This window comes from Aptenodytes patagonicus, chromosome 6 (assembly GCF_965638725.1).
Source record: "Aptenodytes patagonicus chromosome 6, bAptPat1.pri.cur, whole genome shotgun sequence".
NCBI classification, from domain to species: domain Eukaryota; kingdom Metazoa; phylum Chordata; class Aves; order Sphenisciformes; family Spheniscidae; genus Aptenodytes; species Aptenodytes patagonicus.
In genome coordinates, this window is record NC_134954.1 from 14,991,243 (window position 1) to 15,018,539 (window position 27,297).

Below are 27,297 nucleotides of genomic sequence, written 5' to 3' on the forward strand. Positions count from 1 at the left end.
CTGAGGTGTGCTAATTGCTGCTGGATGAACAATACTCAGTTGATACCTGGGTCTCTGATGCAATTTACCTGTGCAGTCAGGTGCTGCAATCAGGCATGCTGTTTCTCCCTTCCGTGTAACAGCTGTAGATCCTTCACTTACATCACCTGTTCACAAAAACAGCAGCAGGAAAGTTTTCCTTAAGAAACACATAGGAATACAAATTCATTCCTAACGTGACTGTACTGAGTGTGATGTAATTATATCAGGGATATAACCCAGTTTCTTTGCTGTCATTGGATTTCAGACTTCCCAGTAGGACTTTAAGAAAAGTAGTGAGATACTACCCAGTATAGGGAAAGGGAAGGGGAAGGGGAAGGGAAAGGGAAAGGGAAAGGGAAAGGGAAAAGGAAAAGGAAAGGGAAAGGGAAAAGGAAAGGGAAGGATCTGGCTTTATGCCGTAATAGCTGTCATCATTCTCAGTAAGAACTTGGTCTACTGTATATAAAGCATCCTTTAGGAACTCTATAATCAGGGTGGATAAATTCATATTCTATGCTACATAGAAGGGGAAAGACAAAAGTCAACACACACAGAAATATCAACTTGTTGAAAAACTGGATAAATTGCTTTCACCTGTGCCATTCACACTCCACCCTCTCTAAATACCCAAAAGTGTTATATGTAAAAATATGTTTCTGATATAAACTACAAAACACTTTTATTCTGTCCACTGAAAAGAAGGGAATTTTGGAGAGGTTTGTTGCACTCAGGAATGATTGTTAAAGCTTATTTAAAGCTGCATTCCTAGAGCAACTCTTAATTATCCAGTATGCACATGATAATGAGATAAGGGTTGCAAGATTAATATTGTTCACATAAAAATAAAGGAAAACACCTAGATTCAACAATTTCATATCTGTAGTGGCAAATGTTATATTCATCCTGAACACAAAAAGCAGATACCCTTAATATTAAAATATATTCAACTCTGATCTCTCTCCTTATAGGGCACCTCATTCTGAGAGAAGTCTCACTGAAAGCATTGATACCAATTCCTGAGGTGAGGTACTACACGAGACATAGCTCTTCCTCTTTCAAGCAGACGAAACCTTGCATAGTCACACATATTCAAAACTCTCATCTTAAATAGCTACATCCAGGTTCCTTGTTCTCTTATTAAAAAAAATAACAATTCTGCAGGCCACTTCTGGTCTGCATCAACAAAATCAACTTACTCTTCTCCTTCACCCACTTCAAAAACAAAGGAATAGCAAAATAATTAAATTCTTCATGCTCATACTTAGTTTTTAAAATAACACTGCAAATCTAGATGCCAGATAGCAAAGAACAAAGTAGGCCATTAATATTTCAGATATTCTCCAAGCAATACTATCATTTTGTTGTAATGTATTCATGTCCATTTAGGCCTCCCTAAGGTAAGCAATATATCCTAAACCGTTTAACAAAATAAACACCTGTATATTACAAGGAGGAGATTAAAAAAAAAAAGTGAAATACATTGCCTCCTCCAAAATATTTTTAACTCTACATAGGCTGTGAGAAACGTAGTTTTAATTTTACATTTGCCAACAGTGACACCTGCTGGAAAGCACCGTGCTCATAGTTTCTGTATTTTCAGACTCCTGCCATAGTATGACAGCTTAACTTACGCTGCTGTGATGTAATTCAGTTTGCACATGCACGTGCAGTGGAGACACTTTCCATTACAAAGTTAAATCTTTTTGTATCAAAGCTTGGAGTATTCTGAGGAGCTGTGGCATGCAATGACTTTTTTAGTACTGTTTGGTATTTCAAATAAAAGCAAACACAAAGGATCTTATTTGAGAGTATTTATTAGATCAGTAGGCTTTGAGAATTGCAGCAGAACTGGGACTGCAAAGATCTCTTGGTTCTTGCTTATACTCTTTAAGTAACTCGAAATATTTCATGCAGAAAGTTGGGACGTGAGCTCAGTGCAAAAGTTCTGCAACATTATTATGTACGTATACATTATACATATATTATACATAATTATTTTGCTCAACTAAACTGATGTAAAAAGCAACCATCCACATTAGCAAAAATACAAGTATTTTGGCTTCTAACAGTTGGAGACAATTGTGTAAATATTGATGCAATTTTTGAAGTAAAATACATAATATAAAGAATATTCTTTTTACACTAGTATTTATCCACTAAAGTAGTTAAGGTGTATTATCTTCTTTTCATACTGTTTTTAACACACAGAGTTCCATGCTACGTATGGATCTTATGCAAATGCTCTTTGATTTCAAATGAGACTTTGCATACTAAGGAGTCTATTTTCCCATCAATGCAGAAGAGATTTACGCACATAAGTCCCATTACCATTAATGGGACTCACCCACGTAAATCCCCTGCACATTGATAGACCCTTAGGATTTACATTGAAATGGGTCCTTTAGAGCCATTACAATGTCAACCTTTTGCCAGGATTTTGCGTATTAACAATACTAAGCAATACGTGGCAATCTTAATGTGTAAAATCCTAGCAAAAAGCACAACACAGAGTGATATGAACAGAGCAAAAAAATCTTACTCTTATGCTATTTAAAGATGATCTCTAATTATTCTTTACCTGTCCATATTGCTATTGGTTGTTTTCCATCATTACTTTCCTTATTAAAAATCCTACCTTCTATTTTACACGACTATCCTCTTGCCTTAACAAGCACTGCTCAAAGCCTGCTCCAAAGCATCTTAAAAAAAAAAAAAAAAAGTTTCTATTTTTCAGCTGAACAACTTTCCTTCCATTAACTTCCCTTTTAGCTGGTTACAATCTCTTAGCTTCCTTACTTTTTTTTTAACTGATAAGCCTACATTATAAATGCAGTAGTATAAAACCAATGGTTTAACTGCAGCAAGTAAGAAAGCTAAGTAGACTAAAACAGAATAGTAGCAGTAGTATATCGATTTGTACGCAGTGAAGCATAATTCCCCAAACATGCCACAGTATCACTCTGTCCCTCAAGGCTATAGGCAAGAAAAGCAAGGTCACCTACAATCCCACGTGTTAAGAACAACCACATATCACCAAACTAAGCTAAGATGCCACTAGAAAAGCAACATTTATCACCTACGCTGTCAGAAACGCTTGAAACAGATCTATCTTCCATACACACAAAGGCAGTTCAACTCCTAACTCCTAATTTGGTGCCTAACTTTCCATAGATTCACATTAGTGCTTTCGTGTCTAACCAGAAGTTAGAAACGAAAATATTTCTACAGAACTTGGTCTACTAGTAATTTAGCTGCTGAGCAATCTAATCTACATAACGATAAGCTCACATGGCTGTTTGCCCACCCCTCATTGCCCCTGTGACATGATCAAGAAACAGGAGGATATTCTTGATGAACAAGAATATTTATTCCACTTGAAAAAAAGAAAAATCTTATGTTTGATTCTTTATTGTTTATTCTTAAAATGTTATATATATATTTGTGGATTTGGATTTGTCGTGGTTTAACCTCAGTTGGCAACTAAGCACCACGCAGCCGCTCGCTCACTCCCCCTGCCCCGGTGGGATGGGGGAGAGAATTGGAAGAGCACAAGCGAGAAAAACTCGTGGGTTGAGATAAAAACAGTTTAATAATTGAAATAAAATGATAATAATAATAATATGATAATAATAATACACAAAGCAAGTGATACACAGTACAATTGCTCACCACCCACTGACCGATGCCCAGCCAGTCCCCGAGCAGCGGCCCCCCCGGCCAGCTTTCCCCAGTTTATGTACTGAGCATGACGTCACACGGTATGGAATGTCCCTTTGGCCAGTTTGGCTGTGCCCCCTCCCAGCTTCTTGTGCACCTCCAGCCTTCTCAGTCGGTAGAGCATGGGAGGCTGAAAAGTCCTTGGCTAGTGTAAGCACTACCTAGCAACAACTAAAACATCGGTGCGTTATCAACTTTGTTCTCATCCTAAATCCAAAACACAGCACTGCACCAGCTACTAGGAAGGAAATTAACTCTATCCCTGCCAAAACCAGGACAGGATTACACTGCTAATACTTTGCCATTCAGCAGTCACTAAAAGCACTGAATTGCTAAGTGACAGATACCAGGAAGACTAGCTCATAAATGGGACCACCAAAGAGAATGAACTTTCATCACTTAAGTCATGAAAGACTCTCTCCTCGAGTACTAAATAGAAACTCCTACCTGCAGTTATGCAAAACTTAACATCCAGATAGCAGGCTGCCACTGTTGTAGGAAATGTACAGTCCCATAATAAGAGGGAAATGGTGCTGCAAACAATAACTATTTGACATTAATAAAGCAAACAAGTCTCATTTTACAAGCAGGGATGTACAGGTCAAGAAGCATGCTCTGGGTGACCAGCAGCAGTTCCAGCACATGGTATCAGCCACTGCTTCCTGATACTAATGGATACATCACTGCTGCAAAGCAATAAACATTCAAAAGGTTCCTGCCACTATTTCACAAAGAAAATTGTTTTACATTGTAGATTTAGGATCTGTCTTCAGTATAATAAAAAAAAAAAAAAAGGGAAAAGAGAGAGAGAATGAGAGAGCGCATGCAAAATACCAGATAAGTAACCATGGTGATTCTTGATGTCACATACAGGACAGACTATCTACATTGTATGTGACCTTATTCTACTCCATAGATGAAGTAAGACTCCACTGACTTCAGCATCAGTACTATGATGTGTCATGATTCTTGCAGGATGAGGCTCTTAGGACCAGACCTACAAAGTTAATTCTATATTTAAGAAAATGAGAGTTAAGCATGTAAATATCGCCAATTTGAGTCTTACTGAACAAAACCAAACAACAATAAAAAAACCCCAAACACAAAACCACACCACAATCAAGTACTATGGGGTCCAGATCCACAAAAGAACCAAATCCCAGAGAGGGATTGCATGTAATATAACTGCCAGACAACTAAAATCTGCAGAAGAATTACAAGCATTTTTTCCCCAAGCTTGGCAAATCACCCCTTATTCCTCACAAACAAAATCAGGGCAGGAGATCTTTTCTTATTCTACAGTAGGCCTAATAAGGATCCTGCCTAAATAACTTTCTGGTTAAATCTCTAAACGGTCCAGTCCAATAGCATGTTCAGAGAGTGACTAACATACCTACAGGACAGCCACCGTACTTTGTAATGGAGCTCAAGAGACCCTCCTCCCCTTTCATTTTAAGGGAAAACACAAGATGGTGCTAGAGGTGGTAATGTTCCTTTTTGCACAGTATTTCAGTCATTAGAGCACTGCCCAGATTTTGTAAAAGTATTCATCATTTTTTTGAGGAGGTTTGCATTCTAATATCCCAGATGAAGGGCCTATAATCACCTAGCAATATGCTAGCTGGCAGTACAACCCTTTTAAATTTACATTGCCCTATTTTGCAAACACATCATGATTCAGCAAAGGGGATCATATTTCCATAGCCAGGGGAAAGCCCTAACTTGGTAGAGGGCAGATCAGGTCCTGAACCTTACATGAGAATTCACTCACTGACTATAAGTGAAATTGGGAGTTAGACTTATACAAATGAACCAGATGGAAAACAGTTCTTATACACAGACGTTATCTTGCAAGTTCTGCTGAATGCTAGTACGAACAGGACAGGACAGAACTGGCTTCCAGGACTTGACTCAGTTGTTCTATATTGTAGCTCAACTGGCCCACAAAGTTAAAAAACTCAAATAAAACAAAAATCCAGGTTATAATAGGTTATTCTTGCTTTTGCCAAGCAGCTATGCTTCTGTAAGAAAAACGCATAATTAACGTTGTCCAGCTATCCTGATTTAACTGAGCTCTGCACAAGCTCCTAACAGACTTGCACTTGCAGGCTATTTGGGCTTTGGAGTTCAAAAAACCGTCATAAATCCTGTATTTGTTTGCCATTAACGTCTGCCGACCTTCCTTCCCAGAAACAGCCCGATTTCTCCCTTTCCCAATTACCCACCTCCACCCAGCCCTCAGAACTGTATAGTTTTTCCCACAGTCATATTTGTCCCTCCCAGAGCTGCATGGAAGCTGCAGTTTCAGCCCTCAAGCTTCTTCTTCCTCCTCTTGATGCTGAATCGAGCAAAGGGAGAGAGAGAAGACAGAAGGGACAGAGACCAGCTTAGAGTTGAAGAAGGGAACAGCCATCCTGAGCTACTAGATTTCTTCTGCTCTCTCTTTCCTTTCTTTGCAAATGGATTCAACTACTGCCTCCTTAGGGGGAAGTATACAAGGCTTGCCAACAAGCCTGAATAGCTGCTATACTCAAGGAAGAAGTAGCCAAAAGTACTCCTTTGGTTAGTTAAGGTTAAAGTGTGTATCCCTCTCACAGGGCTGAAATCGCAGGTTTCTCACAGCTTGCTCCAACCTCAGTTAAAATGAGATTAATGAGAAGAATTTGAGTTAGCAAAAAAAGTCCTAGCTGTCGAAACGACATTGCTCAGGTTCAATTGTTATCACTGAAGATAGGATCTCCTGTAATCAGCTGCTTCTATAACCATCTTCATTTATCTCTAATAACTGTGTACCAGCAGTAATGCACATCTCTCTGCTGTTTTATTTTTTGTATTTTTGCCACAAAGCAACCTTGCTGTGATGACATAGCTGCTGTATTTAGTTCCTGCTCTGTACTAAAGTATAATGCTCAGCTAAAAGTTTTTCCCTCTCTCTCATTGTGTAATCTATATATAAAACTTAAAATATAGTTTCTTGCCAAAAGGCAGGAGGTGGTGATATTTCTGTAGCTATAGATAGTAGTTACCAAGTACTCAAAATTACCTTTGTATTAAAAAAATGACACACATTACTATTGCACAGTGAACTTCTATGACTTACATGTCATCTTCTTAATTTTACTAGTCAAAATACATTTTTAGCTATTGTTCCTCGACAAAAAAAAATGTATATTACTAATGCTAAGGTTGTGACGTGAAATGACAGAAGCCAGGAAAATTCAAAGTTAAGGCTGACACTGTATCCTTTACTCACACCGCTAGGTTAAAAGACAAGACAACAGCTGTCTACACTTTGGAATTCCCAGGCTTTGTTAAGTATGTATCATAACCTTCACATTAATTTAAAAAAGCCTATCTCTTCTTCTTTCCTTAAAAAAGGTTCTTTAAAAATGTTTTTGTTCCTTGATACAATTTGTAAAACATTAAAGGATGGAAGAACAAGTGACAGATCCTGCTGTAAAATTCAGATATACTTTTAGATGCATATTGCACCGCTTAATGATATACCAGATGCAATTCTGCACTGCAGAAAATCCAGGCTTAATGTTTCTTCCCAGTTCCTTACTCCTTTGCAACATATAACAAATGGGACGTACCACCCCCAACTTGTATCATTCTTTTGTATTTTACTCTTTTGGGGACGCTCCTGCAAGCCAAAAAAAAAAAAAAAAAAAAAAAAAATCCTTTCACTTGACAGCATCTCTCATGCAAAGGGATGTACATCCATCATCGGATGTACAACACGGACACTTTAGCCATTGAAAAGAATGGAGTTAGGACAGGGAACCCCACAGGATGTCCGTATAAGGCTGCACAACCTACTGTCAGCAAAGACATTCCAATACTTCACAGGGAGCCCGAGGTGGGCTGGCTGTCCTGGAAGACCGGATCAGAATTTAGTGCTAGGAGACCTGAGTTCAATTCACTACTCTCCTCAGAAGTTTTGTGATACCCTAAGAAAAAACTGGTTTCTACATCCAAGGACCCCACAATAAAAGGCAAAGGTAGGGCACTGCAAGTATAGGTATAAATAGTGAGATGCCCAGATAAGACAGTGTAGGGAACCAGGTAGTAACCAAAATATCTAGAATAAAACGCCTATTTGTGGAAAAGATCTATACAGTTTTATACCCTGCTGTATCAAAAATCTTGATAATTTGTACAACCCTCTTATCCATAGTGTTTAAGTTCTTTTTAAAGTATTTATTTATAATCAAAATACTATCAGTATGAGACTAGGTATCAGTGGAGAATAGATAGAGGAAGAGAGTTGCCCATGGCCATTAAGATGTCTGTGGCAGAACAAAAGAAACTGAAGCAATTTCTCCATCCTTTGGCCTTCTCATGTGAGAACTGCCACTGCTAAGAATATGAGCACATAAAATGAAAGAATTCAGGACCTATATGAAGGTCTTTGATTATATTACGAATTTGATCAAATATCAATCCATTACAGGGATCGCCTAATGAAATTACAAACACACACACACAGAGGGAGCGGATGGAATCAAAGTTTTCTAATATATTGTAATCATTCCCTTCACAAGCAATCCAGTACACGAAGCAAATATTTTGCTATCTATGGTTATTATGTGTGTATAATACACATAATAGACTGTAAGTTTGGAATCCATCAATGCATTTTACTGCATTAATATCTCCCAACTTTTACACAATATCCCTTTAAAATTACTATGTCTAGCTCTTTATTTTAATGGTATGATGTGACAGATCTCAAGGAATCTGTTCCAACCCAGTAACTCCTACTTTCACTCCCACCCAAACATTCAATCTGTGTATTACAGCTACTTTTCATTTCATAACTTCTCTTTTTCATTTATCTTTAATAGGCTGAATTTACATGGCAAGTTCCTGAAAGCAAGCAAAAAAAGATGTTGCTTATTCTGTTTTAAATCAAATACATTTTAACTTCCCTCTCTGCTACAAATCCATTCAGGGTTTACACTGACTTGACAATTTCCTTCATCTACTTTTGTATGCTACCAATCCCTTCATGCATTTCTCTTGCATATGCAGGCTATGCTTTTCCCACAAACGGAGTCAAATATACTTGACTGAAAAAACACACAAAAGAACATTAATTTCTGGAAGAATTTCAGCTTAAAAATGTTACAAAATATAAACAAAACTAAAATGAGACCTCAGCCCCTTGCCACACGCATTTCACAGGGGAAAAGTTTCCAGATTACAAATTCAGTTTCTGTCAATTGTTTTAGTTTTCCCCTGCTCTCAAATACCGCAACATTTTCCATGTATTATGTAGTTAGTAATCTGCATACCTGTGTTACAAAATAGTTTCCAAATTACCCTCTAGTCCATATTTGCTCCCCACCCATTTGATGCTTCTAATTGACTTGCACTGTTACCAGCATGCATAAGAAAAGTCACACCTACCTGTTAGACCTGACGGACACCAGAAAGGCTGTAGTGCAAAGCTTCGATGAGAGAAGCCTCAGAGAGATGTTCAAGCACAGGAAATAGGAGGCATTAAGGCACAATAGCTGATAGAACAGACAGAGCTCTCGGAAGGATTTGCTCCCTTAAACTGTAAAAGAGCATTTTTTGCACAAGGATATTTGTTTTCTGCGTGTGTAAATCAATGAAATTCAACTATATACATGTTTCTAACTCAAGAGATGCCATCATACACTATCAGATCTGTCAACCATGGAATCATGATGGAACTCAGTCTAATATTCTTATTCAGTTTCTATTACTTTTTATTTTTGAAATAAAGTATCATGAGAATTCCTAATAAGCATCTTGCTAACCACAAAATGGGCAGTGATGATCTTAGTCACTTCACACAGCAAACATAAATCCTAGAAGTGGCCAAATATTTCAAGAGCTCTTCACACAGCTGTACCACCTCCCACTAGATTCAAAAGTACTTTACCGACAGTACCGGATTAAGCTCATGGATCTGCAAGGTTAGGTTAGGAAAATAGTGCCGTGTTATAATTAGCACATTTCCACAACACACAGAAGGCTTGCATCAGCATGATAAAAAATCTCTATTTTGCTATTGCGCATAAAGTTATCCTTCCTTAATGGTCTACATTGAAAAAAAACATAGCATCAATGCTAAATATGACCTTTGAAGTTAAGGTTGCCAGTCAGACATTATTTTCCTGGTAAAATTATTTTTATACACATATATAAGGCTAACATAAAAATACTGCTCTGCTTTCACAGACAAGAAGGCACAGAAGCACCTAGAATCTTCAGTCAAGAACTGGCTCTTTACTGCATATGTAAACAGACATCAAAGTCATCAGTCAGTGGCCTAGAAAATTCTCAGATGTACAGAGTAGTAAAGAAAGAGATGACAGTGTAGGAAAGGGATATAAGAAAATGAATAAAGTAAAAAAAAAAAAAATCCAAGAGACATATCTTTGGTACATCATAACATTATTTAGTTCCAAATAAAAGGAACAGGAAACATCCCTACAAATCCCTAGTGTAGAACTTTGATGATTTCAATTAAATTCCACCCACTAATACTTATGTACAGTTTATTGCAAACAGGAATCTAAGATGCAGTAATGTACATAAAGTTGTAAATGGAACATGCATGGCATCCTATGATCTCAAAACTAGTTGTGGGGGTTTTAATCTATAAAGGCTTATCTGTCACAGAAACTTAGAGAAAGGACTTTACACTACCAGAATCTGTGCTTGCCCTTTGCTTTAACAGATATTCTTTGTCTCAGGCTCCAAAATACATTTAATATAATTAGTTGAAACGAACTGAATGCACTTGCCAGTAGAATTCAGCCATAGCTATCCCAAGCATTAATGTAGCATTTTAGCACCAAGTGCACTATCTTTTAAACAGAGGAGTTCCACTTATGCATGGTTAAGGAGTTTGCTGGCCTGAGAGGCTACTGGAGCTCAAGCAAGCTACTGCCACTCTGACAGACTTTATCTGCTGCCTCTCTAAGCGACTGGCTCCTGTTGCACATTGCTAAGAACCTATGGCTACAAGTCATTTACAAGCACATAAAACTCATGAGTTTTGACCAGAAACAGATATTGCAATCTACCACAGACTCTTCTGGTGACAGCAAGCAATGGACACGATAAAGCAACAGCACTTGGGATCTTTCAGCATGTAACTCACTCCCACCCAAAATTCACCGCTGCTCAGCTCAGGATAATTGATTTAAACCACTTTCTTTCAAAACAAGAAGAGTCAGCATTTGAAGATGTTTGTTCATAATACTTCAGAGACTGGACCCTGGACTGCTCAGAAGACAGCATGTGTGGAGGTGCCATTTTGCTTGTCTGCACATCATGGCACAAGGAATGAGGCTGCTCTGCCTGGAGCCCTAAGTATCCCTGTGAGTGGGATACTCACTGGAAGAATGAGGAATAAATGACTAACAAAGCATACAGCGCTCTGGTGCTGGCTGCTCTAAATATTCCACCTGTACAGAGATTGACTGCAACAAAACTATTTTAAACAGAGTAATTTTTTAAGTAAAATGGAAGGGATGCCCTACAGTTAAAATCAGAAATACCACATTAAGGGCTACAAGCACTTGATGCTGAAAAGGACATCCCTCAGTATTAACATTATGTCAATGAATGCACAGCTTCCACTTCCCGAATCAGTTGAAGAGATCACAGTGGAGGTCTCTCAGGTAAAAAGCAGTCTAGCTGTATGAAAGCAAGGAGCCTTGCAGCAAACAGTACTTCTACCTTTGAACCCTATTACAGATCAAGTTTTTTCACAGAGTGGTTACTAGACCCCTTTCTCCTGTAGTTCTGCCCTTATCTGCCAGCATTCTAAGTCTGAGGACAAATTGTCAGGAGAGGATAGAACCAGCTCATTTCATGTTGCTGTTGGTATGCTATTACAAACACAGTCTCTGAAGAAGTTGAAGCAATAAATATACCTGCGAGTGTCTCCCAGGTCTCCTTTATTAACCAGGAAAATGAAAAGACTACAACATGTAGTCCCAGTTGTGTCACAGATTTTATGATCTTTGAATAATAAACAAAATAACAGATAAATAACAAATGATCAATTTTAAAAAAGTCTTCGCTATCCAACAAAACTACAATAGCAGCATTGGATCCTTCTTTTTTTTTAATTGGGCAGGGGAGGGAAGACAAAATATTAAACCAGACACTGATATTGTGGGCGATGGCCACATTACGAGCACTTATGCTCTACAATGAATTCCAACACTCTGTCCTTCAGAGGTTTTGTTCCACTCAAAAGGATAAAACTGGCAGAAAGTGTTTTAAAGCAGAATCATCCAGACATCACAACTCTACTGGATACCATTGTATCCTACAAGAAATTTGCAAAGAAAAAGGTATTTTTAAAGACTAGTTTGATGAAAACTTTTTATCTTAGGTCTTGAACATTCTTAGTCACTGGATGGACTACAATGGGTTACATGTAGTAATTTATTGGACTATTTTGTCTTCTTACAGAGTTTTATATGTAAGCCCAGAAATACTCTACAAGAACACCTCTTTCTGTATTACCTTTTACATAATGCAAAGTGTTTGCTATCCACAGTCAAGTCTGACTAAATGACTAAAGGGAAAGTACAAGTAGGTGCTCAAAATAACAAAAAGAATTTTCTGAGATATTTTGCAGGTGTTCTATGAATCCACAAGGAATGAGCTGTTTAAAAAAAAAAACCACAAACACACCCACACACAAAAACCCCAAACAAAACACACTTTACCACACAGTTCATGCTGAACAGCAAATTTTATCTGCATTATAGGCCCGACTACACCAAACTCACGGTGTATCAGGAATGCTGCTAGTATCACAGTTCTAAGTGACCACAATAATACTCTATATCAGTACTTTAATGCATTGATACTACTGTCCCACCCCTAACTGACAACCACTACGCTCATTGAAAGGCAGGTCTGAAATTTGAAGGATTTTGGAAGCATCCCGAGATGTTTGGGGACGGACTTCATGGAACAAAAGAGAACACTGTGCATGTTTCTCTACTTTTCAAATTAAGATCAACAATGCCACAACACCCCTGGCTCCCCAACCTGATGTCACTAAGCATCGGCCTCAGGAAAAATTGAAACAGGACTGTCCAGCACTACTGCAGACATATCCTGTTTTGCTCATCAGCGCCTGAGTGTGAAGTCTCCCTTTATTAGTGTTTCAGAAGAGAAGCTCACATTTCTTTTAAGAAGATCAAACTGAATGGTAACAATATAGTAAGAAAAATCAACTTTTAAAAAATTGCCATTTTTAGGATAATGTGAGCACAGACATCACTTTCAACTGAATGCAGCATCAGCCCTGGGACAGTGAATCTAAATGGTGGCTAGGACCTTAAGGAGAAGGCCTGGGCCCAGGGACATCTAAGTGTTAATGCCCTTTCCTTATCTCAGCACCACCCACCACTCTTCAAATACACACTCCAATTCCCGTATCTTTCTGTAGCCTTTTTCTCCTTTTGTTTTCCTTTAAGGGACTCCTTCCAGTTCTGAGACTGCCTAGTTCTGCATTTTCTTATGATCTTTATAAGAAGCCAGTTACACCATAAGCTGCTACGTATATTCACTAAGTCTGAGTACACTTTTAGTGTTCAGCGACTGAAAAATTTAGCTGGAAGGAAAAGTGTTTCTTGCAGGCAATGCAGAACCCTAGAGGGCACATGAGACTCAGGAATTATCGTCCTTTGTCCCCACCTCTTGCTGTTTAAGACATTAAAAAAAAAAAAAAAGCCACTGAGAAGTCCATTGAAAATCTTTTCCCATCCCAATCCAACTCAGTCTGATTAAACACCCTAACCTTGGGCTCTAGAATTATCTACTTATATTCAACAGTCGCTTCAACAGATACAACAGCCCACCCATTGTGTTGCTAACCTGTCATAGCACGCATTTCCTTATTCAGTTTATGCTACACTGGATAATGTTCTCTAACAGAGGAAGTACTTTTTAACTTATTTGATATAACTTCAGTTCCCCATTTGCTTCATTACTGTAAACTCCTCTCAAAGATTCAAATCAGAGACTATAATAATTATGCAAATTAAATACATAATTATACACATTCTCAAAAAAAGTAGTAGTTGTTTGTTGCCATGAGCATCTCTTGCAACAAAGCCTTCCCAACAGGTAATTGAAATGATGGAGGATGTTTATTTAAAAAAATACTGCAAGTAGTTTATTATACTAATTCATCATAGTCTAATGCAAAAAGTGCTTGAGCTTGAAAGGTTCAAGCACAAGACTTGGCAACTTGAAATCAGGTACAGCTGGAGGTACTCCTGTAAGATCCAACCCATGTTTAAGAGCCTTACAGTGGTTTACAAACATTCTGCTACAAATGGAGTACTGTCACTGAGTGCAACTCAATCTAGGGAAAAGTTTAGAGCGTATCCATAAATATACATAAATAGTAGGAGGCAAAGTCAGAATTCCATCCAACACACATCCCAATTCATTTGTTCTACTTACAAGGTCACATCCTTAAAAACTGTAGAAGAATTCATAAGAGGGAAAAGCTCACACAGAGATAAAAATCTGTGTTCTCTACATGTCCCATATAATTCTTAACATTTATTTATATTTTGACAGGTCCCAAAGTTTTTGAGCAAACTGGTGCCGCATGGTGCTAGGAACAGCACATAGTAAGATGACAAGCCTTGACACCAGGATAAGACCGTGAGGGACGTTATCTTGCTTCGTTATTGTTTCATTTGTTAAATAATCAGTTAAAACCTATGAGGTTTGACAAAGTCTTTAATGAAGACTATATCTTAAAGTTTAAGAAGGTATAAAGGACGAAGGATACAAAACTAAATAAAGAAAGGTTAATTATTATTTTTAAAAGTGGGGAGGGGAAGGAGACAATCATTTAACCAAAATAAGTGTCATATGATACTGGTACGCAAGCGGGTGAAAGCACGAATTCTTACATTATCTAAATGACACAATCCAAACAAAGTCAACTACATGTGTCTTTCTTTCCATACTCAGCACTAGAAAAGTTTCCCATTAATGCATTGTATACTGTATTTCACAGGGTGGAAAATCTGATGTTCTGCTAAAAATATCAAAGAGCAAAGCTATTAATTTCACAAATTTCTTCATCAATTCTAAATATATGAAAAATGGTAGACAATCACAAAACATGCAGCAGTGATAGTTCCAGAAAAAGTTTTTTGGAAATTTTCCATGTTTGCTGTTTTAAAAGTCAGTCATTAGGAGGCAGCAAATGGCTCAAAACCATGTGAGAAAACAAATCCTGTAGGAAATTCAAAGTGAATACGATAGTAAGAACTAGGAGTGGGAAATTAATTCAGATACAAAAGTGACTTCTTGATATTCTCCAATTCAATCAGATGTCAGCTTACATCAAAGAAAATACTTTGGAAGCTATTTGTTAAATAATGTGGGGTCTCATTAATGGAAGCCGCACTCAAAATTTGTATGGTTGACTTTGGATTTTTCATAATGTTAAAAAGCCAAAGACTTAGCCTAGCCTGTTTTCTTATAGTATGCTTTCTAAGTTGATATCACAACATTGTACACACGTACGCATGAAGAACACAAAACAAATCATGTCTCATACCATTTCATCTAAAACAAACAGCTTATAACTGAAAGTTCACAGGTCTAAATTATTTCCACGGTTTCTCTTTTCAAGGTATAATTTAAAAGCCAATGTGGCTTTACTAGTGCTTCATTAACAACAATAATAAGATCTTAGCCAATAACATTCATACCTTTCTACTCTTCCTACCAGAATACAGCATAAGCCAAGCTAAAAATAACACAAGAAGCTTTCTTAAAAAATAAAAATAAACCCCAGAATTTCTACTATGAGTGCCTACATTTTTGTAAAATTGCCGGTAATATTTTACATAGTGCAACCAGGAAGCTGTTTTTAAAATGCATTTATATCCTGAATCAAAACACAAGTGGAAAAGGAGAAACATTTTACATTCTAAGCAAGTCTGTAAATATGAAATGATTAAAATATGGGCTAGGTTTGCTCACGTCTTTGAATATGACATGTAAATTAGTGTTTATTTCTGAAGCTGTATTATCTTCAACAAAGAACAATGCACTTATCTGTATCTGACTAAACAGTTATGGTAAGTAACAGAGATAAGAAGAGTTAAACCACATCAATATTTCACGTTAACAGATTCATACAGCTGTACAACATTCTTACAATACAGAATTTGCAATTAATCAAATATTTGCAGCTTTTCCACATTAATCATGAAATACGAATAACAAAAACAAGGCATAAACTTACTGTTTTGTTAGCTGTCCACACTGTCCTTTGGTCTGAGTCAACGGGAAATAATTACCACTAGGAAATCTGGTAAGCAGAAATACAATAAAAATAAACATTAGCATGCCAAAAAGAATAAACTCAGCTTTCCTGCAAGTATTTTTCCCCATAATACTTCACAGGCAAGGTTAAAAAAAAAAAAAAACGAACCAAAAAAAGCAAAGTTGAAAAAAATACATATACACATTTAAAACATAGTCCAGCAGTGTTCAAGGATCCTTGCCTCTCAAACTTTAAAGCAGCACAGACAAATGTTGAGATGCCTATAATAGAACAAAAATCCAAGTTCTCAATCACTAGTTACGCAGTATGTGTCAGTAAGGAAGACAATTTCCAAAATAATGATTAATGTATTATCCAGATTTTTTCCCTCTCTCTCTCTCTTTTCCCCTTCCCATTCAGGTTTTTCTTCTTATAAAATGCACATAGGTTTTTTCTTCCCTGTACCCTGACTCAGGCCTGGCTTTGAAATGCATTTCAATCTCTCAACACAGACTGCTTTCACTGCATTTAGAGTCCCACCAAGGCCCAGCTTTAAAAGCTACTGATTCTTTTTTTCTTTAGCCTTCCTCACAAAGGAAGGGTATTTTGTAAATTACCAGCTCGTTCAGATCAACAAAAGGTACTTTCATAGAAAGCCCCATTTGATTTTGCTCAAATTTGATTACAAGGATGGAGAAAAGGAAAGGAAGTCAAAAAGAAAAACCCCAGATGGCTTTTTCATTCATCTCAGTGAATGAGCTTTATCTGTGCCTTTTGAAACTGTAGCAGTGGAAAAGCATTTCTGTTGGCTTAAAAAACTTGACAAAAATTATTGGTTTGCCATTTCTCATGTAACTGCCATTGGGAACTGGATGAAAAGACTTTTTCATGGGATCGCCTGCTTGGATCAAAATAATGGAGATTAGGTATTTCATTATAAATTACAGTGGGAGATAGAGCAGGCTGTCATATTAATAGCAACCTGCTCATGGCCTTCAATGGTAGCTATTCTCCTAGACAAAGGACCAAGGGGGTTGTCTATTGAACTTGTACTTTAGGCCTGATCAATTTTCTATCATCAAGGCAAAAGGTGAGGTGACTAACAAAAGAATTCACACATGACTGACCTCATAAGCCTATAGATAAAACAGCTTAAAGAAACAAAACACATCCTGAAATTATGGGTGATAAACTGTATAAAGGAAAAAGAAGAAGAGAAATGATAGGAAAAGGGAAAGAAAGAGCATGTGGTCTATAATTCTCCCTCCCTTCTTAGGTGAATGGACATATTAAAAGCTACTTGTTTTCAGCTGCAGATAATTGCAGCCTTTGCTTTGCCATGTTCTGCCTTAAACCTTTCCATGTACTTTTTCCTTCAACACTGTTCCAGTAATTTCATTCACGAGTAACCACAGTACTGAGTTGAATACAGAACTTCCAAGAGCTGTAGCCACACACAGAAAGGATTACACATAACATCATAGGCAGAAAGTTGTCACACAGGCATTACATTTATAATCAAATTACAGGAATAGCTATGATCCTTTGGGTCGGTACGCTTTTATACAAAACCTTGCTAATTAAGTGAAAGTTGGACAACTGAGTTATATAACAAGAACATCCCCCAGAGCTTGAAAGTCTTGACACCTTTTTCTTCCACTACGATGTCACCTCAAAAATGCCCATAATATATTTAGGTACCCTTACAAGTATATTATCTGCATTTCTTCTGCTGCTTCCTAGGAGACGAAGACCCTTCTACAGCATTAGCATTCGGCTTTGCCGATCAGCTAGAGATACAGAGGGTGAAATCTTCACTCTCCTGAAGCCGAATATATAGCAGCAAAATGTTCACTGATTTCTGTCAAGATCAAGATTTTCTTGTTTGCTGTACAGATAGAAACTCAATTACCCAGAACACTTTTATACAAAGAACTATGGTTCCTGATACATCTTAACCCTGTTGAAATTTCCCATAAGATGTTAGTGTTCATATCCCCTCCCATGACATTTGCATAATTAAGGCAAAATTGTAGAAGCATGCAAATATTTGTATTTGAACGCCAAAACACTAGCTAAAACAGCTGAGAATTCCCCTTACATACAGTTAACAGCAGCTCAAGTGTAAATGGTACCCAGCCGTCTGTTTTCATCACATCAGGGGAGAGGATAGCAGTCTAGAAATTGGTTCCAAGTCCCAGCTACACAACCACCAAAAAGTCAGTATGTGCCAAGTTTTCTGAGTTATTTAGGAATTTCTCCTTTCAGCCCTACCAGTGCAGTGATACTGTGATTTCAAAAATGAAGCTAGCCACTGATTCATGGCACTTTGCCACAGATCACAGATCCACCTGTCTGCATAACAATATTTATGTAAAGATAGTGAAATAATCCAGGCTAAAAGTGAACAATTTTTAGTGAGGTAAGATCCGGAAACAGCTAGACAGAACACATGGGAGGCTACAAACTGGCGCAGGGGAGGAACTTCTGAACCACAACTTTGCTGCAGAAGCCAATGGATTGTTGAATTACAGACCGAGTTCTACTGAAAACAAGTGTACATTCATTATTACACAGAAACATTAAATAACTCATTGTAAACACTGTTTCTGTGGCAAGAAGATGATAGACAAAACAACAGCACTATGTGTTAAGCTTTGGCTGCCAATGCAAAAAACTGAGAATCACTGCCAGAGCACATACCTCCAAGTAGCTCAAATACGTGACGTCATATTTGAAATTAGTAGAAGCCCTAGTGGTAATGGTATCTTTCCATTATACCAGAGATGCACTGATGATTACTAAATGATTAGCAATTAATCCCAACTTTACATCCTCTATGAAGGGCTCTACTGAGTAGTTACAGAAGAAAGAGCTCTTGTAATCATTGTAGATAGCTCTCTGAAAGTATCAGCTCTGTGCTCAGTAGCAGTGAGAAAGGCAAATTGATTAAGAGCTATTTGAAAAAAATATAGCCAAAGCAGAAAACACATTTTGTTACAGCATCAATATAGTTTGAGTACCCCATATTAAAAGTTGGAAGCAAGGCAACATACCAAAAAAGATACATAGGTGCAACCACACACTTCAGAATAATTAAGCAAGTACTGACTGCCACTAAGACATAGACAGACTTCACCCACAGAACGCATCGCATACAGGACACATGTAATTAGTAATCTTGTAATATACACTGAAGAATTAATCAAAAGCCAAAGACAGGGTTTTTTTTTCTGTTTTACTTAGCTTATTTAAGCAGGACTCCACTCACACCCCCACATTATAATGTTGTGGTAAACCTTAATGGTAAAGGTCCATGCCTTTACGTTCCACTTCCTATCCTTGCAGACCTGCCTATAAAGGGGCATCGTTACATTTGGCCATACTACTGCTGCTTACATTGCTCTCAGAAGCAGGAAGGAACAGGAATCCAACCCCAAATCCAGTCCTGTTGCTCAAACAACAGTACTATTTATCTAAAAGTGCATGCTGTATTTCCCACTCTGGACTTCTCCATAACAATAAAGTATTGTTGCCCAACCAGTTACTCTTTATGCTAAAGGGTGTCTTCATTTCAGCTGGGATGGAGTTAATTTTCTTCCTAGTAGCTGGTACAGTGCTGTGTTTTGGATTTAGGATGAGAACAATGTGATAACACACTGTTGTGTTGTTGCTAAGCAGTGTTTATACCAAGTCAAGGACTTTTCAGCTTCCCATACTCTGCCAGTGAGGAGGTGCACAAGAAGCTGGGAGGGGACACAGCTGGGACAGCTGACCCAAACTAGCCAAAGGGATATTCCACACCATGTGACGTCATGCTCAGCATATAAAGCTGGGGGAAGAAGAAGGAAGGGGGGGACATTTGGAGCAATGGCGTTTGTCTTCCCAAGTAACCGTTACACGTGATGGAGCCCTGCTTTCCTGGAGATGGCTGAACACCTGCCTGCCCATGGGAAGTAGTGAATGAATTCCTTGTCTTGCTTTGCTTGTGTGCGCGGCTTTTGCTTTACTTATGAAACTGTCTTTATGTCAACCCACGAGTTTTCTCACTTTTACTCTTCTGATTCTCTCCCCCATCCCATTGTGGGGGGAGTGAGCGAGCGGCTGTGTGGTGCTGAGTTGCCGGCTGGGGTTAAACCACGACAGTCCTTTTTGGTGCCCAACATGGGGCTCGAAGGGTTTGAGATAATGGCAGGTTTGATTGGAATGTGCTGGATTGAATTTATAGCTGTTATTGGTGTTTAGCTATTAATCGGCAGGCTCCTGTGCTTGCCATGGGGCTTGCTTGCCTTACTGTATATTAGAGTCTAGAGCTCATTAGTGGCTGCTTTTTGCTTTCGCTGCTTGCTGTACTGCTGTACTGCTGATCATCTTACTCTGCTGTGCCTGGAAACATTTTGATAACAGCAATGGCGATGCGCCTGGGCTGGCAGATGGCCGGGGCATCGCTGCTGTTTCTGTGCTGCTGTACTGGACAGGCTGGAACTCCAGTGTGAACTCAAGCCAAAGGGACTGTGACCTGTGGATGAGTCCACGTGGGAGCAGGACACCCCAAAACGTCTGTGGCCATGGATAAGCCCATGCCAGAGCAGGTACATCTCGAAGCATCTGTGGCTGTGGTTATGTCTGTGCCACAGCAGGTATACCTCTGAAGGGATTGTGGCCCAAGGATAAGTCCATGCTGGAGAAGGTACACCCTGAAGCATCTGTGGTTGTGCATGAGGTCATGCTGGAGCACCTCAAAGCGTGTGGCCATGGATAAGCCTATGACAGAGCAGATACACCCCTGGAGGGACTGCAGCCATGGGTAAGGCCATGGTGGAGCCAGTTTACTTCTGAAGGGACTGTGGCTGTAGGTAAGGCCACGCTGGAGCAGGTATATCTCTGAAGGCATTGTGGCTCTTGGAGAAGGCCATGCTAGAACAGGTGCACCTCAAAGGGACTGTGGCTGTGGATAAGTCTATGCCACAGCAGGTATACCCCTAAGAGACTGTGGCTCATAGATAAGGCTACACTTGGAGCAGGTACACCCCTAAGGGACTGCAGTCTGTGGATAAGTCCAAGCCGGAGCAGGGGCAAGGGAAGGAGTTCATTGCACTGTTAAACCCGATGGTCTGGTCCAAAGGGGCCAGGGGTGGAGATTGTAATGGAAATACCTTTAAATTGTTGTAACCCATGATTTGAGTTGCATGTTATGGGAATTACTATAGCAGGAACCACCTGAGCCAGTGGAGGACAAGCCTTACAAGAAGCAGTGCAAGTGCAGCAGCGATCCGACCTGAGTTGGCTTTGGTGCCCAGTAACTCCACACAACACACCACCTCTCCTGTCCTGAGTGACCACCATAACAGATGGAGCCCCAAATCACAGACTAAATGAACTCAGTGGACGTTTTAAAGGCATTTTACAGGGGTGGTCCATAGACTAAGGGAATTATATCTGTGTATTATATCAAAGGATGGGAAGGGGGGTGGTCATTAATGAGGTGGTATTGGATAGTGTGGGACCTGAGCATGACATAAATGGTATGGAATAAGGGGTGGAGAATGTGCTGGTTTTGGTTGGGCTAGAGTTAATTTTCTTCATAGTAGCTAGTATGGGGCTGTGTTTTGGATTTGTGCTAGAAACAGTACTGATAATATAGGGATTTTTTCATTATTGCTGAGCAGTGCTTACACACAGTCAAGGCCTTTTCTGCTTCTCACCCCACCCCACCAGCGAGTAGGCTGGGGGTGCACAAGAAGCTGGGAGGGGACACAGCTGGGACAGCTGACCCCAACTGACCACAGGGATATTCCATACCATGTGACATCATGCTCAGCATATAAAGCCGGGGGAAGAAGAAGGAAACGGGGGATGTTCGGAGTGATGGCGTTTGTCTTCCCAAGTAACTGTTACGCGTGATGGAGCCCTGCTTTCCTGGAGATGGCTGAACACCTGCCTGCCCATGGGAAGCAGTGAATGAATTCCTTGGTTTGCTTTGCTTGTGTGTGCGGCTTTTGCTTTACCTATTAAACTGTCTTTACCTCAACCCACGAGTTTTCTCACTTCTACTCTTCTAATTCTCTCCCCCATCCCATTGTGGGGGGAGTGAGCGAGTGGCTGTGTGAGGCTTAGTTGCCGGCTGGGGTTAAACCACAACAAAGGGCTATTTTTGTATTACAAGTTTGGATCCTGCTGAACACCTACTTCTGGGTAAAAGCACCAGTAACTGGTGCAAGGAAACAGGATTAATAATATTTGAGATGATTTTTTAGACTGCAAAACATTGTTGATACAAAGGCTGGCTGAATTTTTCATAATTGTCAAAGAGTGAGCCCCAGTAATAACCAGAATTGATATCCCCTAAATCAGTTTTCATGAGAATTTGTGAATAGCTATTTCACTTTTGAATGATAACATATGTTAATCTAAATTAAATTTCTCAGGTAAATGAACAAAGCTCTTTCTAAGCTTAACTTCTGCATTCTGTGCTCCTGCAAGCACTCAGTCTGTTTGGACATACTGATTCCAGGGTAACAGAGTCATTGCCAAAGCTAATGAAAATAACTGAGAGAGAGCACTCTGAATAAGAAATGTCATAGAATCATAGAATCATAGAATCATTGAGGTTGGAAAAGACCTCTAAGATCATCGAGTCCAACCGTCAACCCAACACCACCATGCCCACTAAACCATGTCCCTAAGCGCCTCATCTACACGTCTTTTAAATACCTCCAGGGATGGGGACTCCACCACTTCCCTGGGCAGCCTCTTCCAATGTTTCACCACTCTTTCAGTAAAGAAATTTTTCCTTACATCCAATCTAAACCTCCCCTGCCGCAACTTGAGGCCATTTCCTCTCGTCCTATTGCTTGTTACTTGGGAGAAGAGACCGACACCCACCTCGCTACAACCTCCTTTCAGGTAGTTGTAGAGAGCGATGAGGTCTCCCCTCAGCCTCCTTTTCTCCAGGCTAAACAACCCCAGTTCCCTCAGCCGCTCCTCATAAGACTTGTTCTCCAGACCCCTCACCAGCCTCGTTGCCCTTCTCTGGACACGCTCCAGCACCTCGACGTCCTTCTTGTAGTGAGGGGCCCAAAACTGAACACAGTATTCGAGGTGCGGCCTCACCAGTGCCGAGTACAGGGGCACGATCACTTCCCTACTCCTACTGGCCACACTATTTCTGATACAGGCCAGGATGCCATTGGCCTTCTTGGCCGCCTGGGCACACTGCTGGCTCATGTTCAGCCGGCTGTCAACCAGCACCCCCAGGTCCTTTTCCGACAGGCAGCTTTCCAGCCACTCTTCCCCAAGCCTGTAGCGCTGCATGGGGTTGTTGTGGCCGAAGTGCAGCACCCGGCACTTGTCCTTGTTGAACCTCATACAGTTGGTCTGGGCCCATCGATCCAGCCTGTCCAGGTCCCTCTGCAGAGCCTTCCTACCCTCGAGCAGATCAACACTCCCGCCCAACTTGGTGTCATCTGCAAACTTACTGAGGGTGCACTCAATCCCCTCATCCAGATCATCAATAAAGATATTAAACAAGACCGGCCCCAGTACTGAGCCCTGGGGAACACCGCTCGTGACCGGCCGCCAACTGGATGTAACTCCATTCACCAGGTCCACCTAGGACTATGCTTTACCATATGTCCACCATATTTAACTATGTCCACCTAGGTAATGTAATTATAACGTGTATCCACATAGTGGGCCAAGCCAATCAAAACCTCAAGAATAACTCCCCTCATAGAAAAACCATAAAAGCTGTTTCCACTGGCTTTTGATGACTTATCTGAGATGTGTTTAGTTAGTTCTCAGCTTCCACATCACAAACTCATTGTCACATTTTCCTCTAATGCATAATGTCAGTGCAAGAGACCTGCAGAATAAACAAGGTCTGTTACCCTCAATGTCCATCAACTTCCCTCTTTGGCGCAGATACTTTGAACGGCATAATAGCTAACTGCTTTTCCCTGTCCCATTAGTTCTCGGTGAAATAATTGGACTTAAAAGATAATTTATGTTTTTGAAAGTGCATATCAAGGTTTTTTTCCAAATTTCTTTTTGAATATATTTTCTGAATAATCTTTGCAAATAATTCTTACAGTACACTTTAAAGAGGTACAACAGACATCATAGCATCATGTCTTGTGATCAGCCATACTGGCTGAATGAAACGTCTTGTTTTCTGATGAGGCCCATCTTATCAAAAAAACTGGACTGCACACATGCTTATATGCTTCCCTGAACTGGGACCTGCATGAGTAACATTCAGAAATACCTATTTGCACAATCTCCAGTTAGAAATTTGTTTTGCACTAAAATTCAACATGCATTCTTGCCAATGAACAAAAAAAAAAAGCCAACCATTTTTTTTTGCCCTATCTCAAAGTCTTTTTAGACATATTGGGATAGAATTGGTTTTCTTTTTTAAAAAAACAGCATTTTATAGTTTCCCTCCTTTAGGGTTGTAGAATGTTCATTATCAGCTTTAATTGTACTAGGCAGGAAGAGAGCTAATAAGCGTAAAGAGTTTGTCACATATCATTAACATTTTAAATCACTGTGGTTGCTAAACCCAAGCAGTATTAATAGCATTCGAGGAAGCAATGCTATAGGTCAGAGAAAGTGAAAACATAAGCTTGCTTGTTTTGTGGCTTCTAACCACAAAACTATAAATGTCTGCTAAATAATTTCAGGTAGAGCAGATAAATTCATGACATAAGACAACGGGAGCGCGCTCTGTCAGTAACTCGCTCCCATTTGTACAGTAAAAATTCTATTGAAGTGATTTGGTTCATTTTGATTGCTGCACTGTGGCATGTAAAATGACTTGCTGAGAAGCCATTCCCAGAGCACTCAGGATTTTAGTTAGCATACTGAATTTCACCTGCCACCTAAAGGAAGGCAGTGTAAGTCAAGGAGCACAAGTGTGGTTTACTCTAGGCATGAAACTGTACTTAGGAAAAGGCTCCCTGCTCCACACTCACCCCTGACCTAGCTCTTTGTTCCTTTTAAAGTTTCCTTCTCTTATTTCCAGCTCTTTTCTCTTTATTACATTCCATTGTATTGCTTCCACTTTTCTGACTAAATTTTTGAAACCACTGTAAATAGGGAATATATGGTTCAGGGAATATATGGTTCACCTGATGCAGATGCTTCCTGAAAAATATTCCATTCTAAAAGGGAGGTTTTACTTCCTTATCTCAAAGATTAAGAAAACCCCTACCCAATCTGGGTATTCGATATAAATAATTTCAAGTGTCCTTAAAAAAAAAAAAGAAAGAAATTAAATTTTCAAAATACAAAAAGGTGAATCACAGATTTGGATGAAAAACACGTTTAAGCCACTTGGAGAATATGTTGTATCAGTAAGAACCTGTAAGGTAGTGAAAGTAGTATCCAAAACCTGACTTGTCTGTTTTGCTCCAGTTGGAGGCAGGGGCACTAGACACTTTAGGACAAGGTGCTTTTTTATGTTTGACTCAGTTTAGAATCATAGAACCACAGAATAGTTTGGGTTGGAAGGGACCTTTAAAGGTCATCTAGTCCAACCACCTTGCAGTGAGCAGGGACATCTTCTAGTTTCAGGAATTAAGGGGTGCTCTTATTTAGCTAGTCATAAATGAAGTCAAATATGAAAATGCTACATGAGAAAGTATTAACTAAATTCATAACTTCATTACATTTTTTCACTGATGTATCACTATATATAAAATATGGTGGTTTTTTAACTCAAAAATACAGTATAAGAAGTGAGAAGAACCACAGACTGAACTGATGAAATTACCCAAATTGCAACTTGAACAATTCACTAGACTAGCACTTGAATTTACAGGTAACCACAAAAAGGAAGTCATATAAGACAACAGCAAATAAAAACAATGTATGTTAAGAAGTAACATTTTAATAAACCCAGAGAACTGACACAGAAGGTTGCCTGAGACAGACATATGGAAAAAAAGAAATCAAGAAAAAGAGGCAGGTGGTTTTTTTTTTTTTACAAAAAGGAAAATAAAGAAAAATGGGTGCTGTTGATTGCCCCATTACAAAGGAAGGATATAAATATTTTAAGTTTTAGTCATCTTGGCTAGAAATTAATTTCTTCATTGTCTTCAAGCATAAGATGTAAATATCTGAAAGTGAAAACTGTCAAATATAAATATAAAAGAATAGCATGAGCTCGCAAAGGCAGTGCCAGAAAAGTGAGCAAATAAATTGAGGTACAATCAGCAAGAGACAAAGGACAAAAAGAAATTCTACATATACACTTCAGAGCAAGAGGAGGATCAAGGAAAACTATTTGGTCAGCAGCTTGAAGGTGAAAGCAAGCTATTGACATATTGTGCCAAGAAATCTGAAGTTTTTACTGCTGTATTGACAGCTGTTACTAAGAAGCTCAACTGTAATCAACTGGCTTCCACAACTAAAAGCTATCAAAAAAAAAAAAAAAAAAGAGTGAGACAATATCAGGATAGAACAGGGAAAAAAGATTAGGAAAAATGTGTAGGTCAAATCATTCAAAATTGGCTATGCCATATTAAATTTGCCCAAAGTCTTAGAGAAGTGGATGAATATCAGAGCTGTTACTGCTTGAAAACTGTTATCATTAGAATTATTTCTGAAAGCACATGATGGATGGATATGGGTACAAAAGCCTTTAAAAGAGCGAAAATAATGCCTGCCTTAAAAGGAGAAGGAAGAAATTATAGCCTAGTTACTTTAACTGTCTTTACTTTCTCAGTTTGTAAGTCACCTAAAAGAAAAACAGGAAATGAGTAACTGAGCATGGATTCATCAAGAACAAGGCATAACAAGCTAACAAGCTTCGTAGTATGGGAAATAATTGATGTCGCATTTCATGATTTTAGGAAGACTTTTGGCATTATCGCATAGTACTGTCTCGTGGTCTAACCAAGAGACATCATCCAAATAGTATTACTACAGGGTAAATAGCTATAGAAAAAAATGTTACTATAGCTATCAGTGGTTCATTGTCTAAAAGGAAAAAGGCATCAAATGGAGTTCTTGGTCAGCACTGAATCCAGTACTATTCTTTATTTTCATCATTAATCTTGATGACAGAAGAGAAACTGCTCCCATAATGTTTGAAGGTAGGTCTAAGCTAGGAGGGTCTACAGGCACACTGGGGAACACAATTAGAGTCCAAAAAGATCTTGGTAGAAATGGTTTGCCAAAGATTAGCTGTGATTCAAGGATAGGTACATTGTTTCTTACTCTCAGAAAAAAAAAAAATCAAC

General features: G+C 39.0%; 1 long non-coding RNA gene across 2 annotated transcripts in view; it reads right to left on the reverse strand.

Annotated features, from left to right (window-relative positions):
* The window catches only part of LOC143161880 (uncharacterized), a 304,778-nt gene that overhangs the window by 255,134 nt on the left and 22,347 nt on the right, over positions 1-27,297 (reverse strand). For both annotated transcript variants that reach the window (XR_012995610.1, XR_012995609.1), the window contains exon 2: positions 16,031-16,096. This is a non-coding gene — a long non-coding RNA (uncharacterized LOC143161880). The remainder of the gene's footprint in view (positions 1-16,030; positions 16,097-27,297) is intronic.